We start from the raw sequence: 843 nt of genomic DNA on the forward strand, positions 1-843 counted from the left end.
TTTTTTTTTTAAATTACATAAAGGAATCTCCACTCTTCACCTGGGGCTGCAAAGAGTGCATTGTCCCTGACCGTATCTTTGCCCTGACTTCTAGGGTGAAAATATAAGGATTTTAGCTGGTGATAACGCTAAGCAGCTGTCACATTTTGAAGGAGACCACACACAAGCAGGTAAAGTGCCAAAGTTATTTGTGATTATATGAAGCATGGTTCCAAAAGATTCAGCCACACTGGGGACTACTGAAGAATGGGAGCAGCATATACTGAACTCAAAAGTAAGTCACAATCCACGCTGGAGATGCCTATTTGGAGGCAAGTTACCCGAGCCCCTCAAAGGTTAACAGCAAACAAATAACAAGGGAAAAAACAATCATATAGGGGAAAAAAAGGATAAAAATTAGCCAAACCAGGCAGAAATATGTAATACTTTGGAATTCTACACTGCAGTTGTATGCCAAAATGTCTAGTGTGTTTTGGTAACTTTGGTGTATATATATATAGTTAATTCTGAAGATGGAAAGTTAGCTTGAAAGCAAAATCCTTAGGGTACAAACTGTTTTCTTAGTGTTTCAAAACAGACTGCAAATAATTGGGAAAAATCCTACAAGTAAAAGTTTGAGGTTATCCTGTGCACCTTTCCCAAAGACGGTTCATTGAGGCTCAGAAATTTCCTTCAGAAAAATGCGCTGTGCTGATATTCTGCAACTATGGTGTGTGCTGACTTCCCTGGAGGCTCAGACGGTAAAGCGTCTGCCTGCAATGCAGGAGACCCGGGTTCGATCCCTGGGTCGGGAAGATCCCCTGGAGAAGGAAAGGCAACCCACTGCAGTACTCTTGCTGGAAA

This window comes from Bison bison, unplaced genomic scaffold (assembly GCF_000754665.1).
Source record: "Bison bison bison isolate TAMUID 2011002044 unplaced genomic scaffold, Bison_UMD1.0 scf7180017864132, whole genome shotgun sequence".
NCBI classification, from domain to species: Eukaryota; Metazoa; Chordata; class Mammalia; order Artiodactyla; family Bovidae; genus Bison; species Bison bison.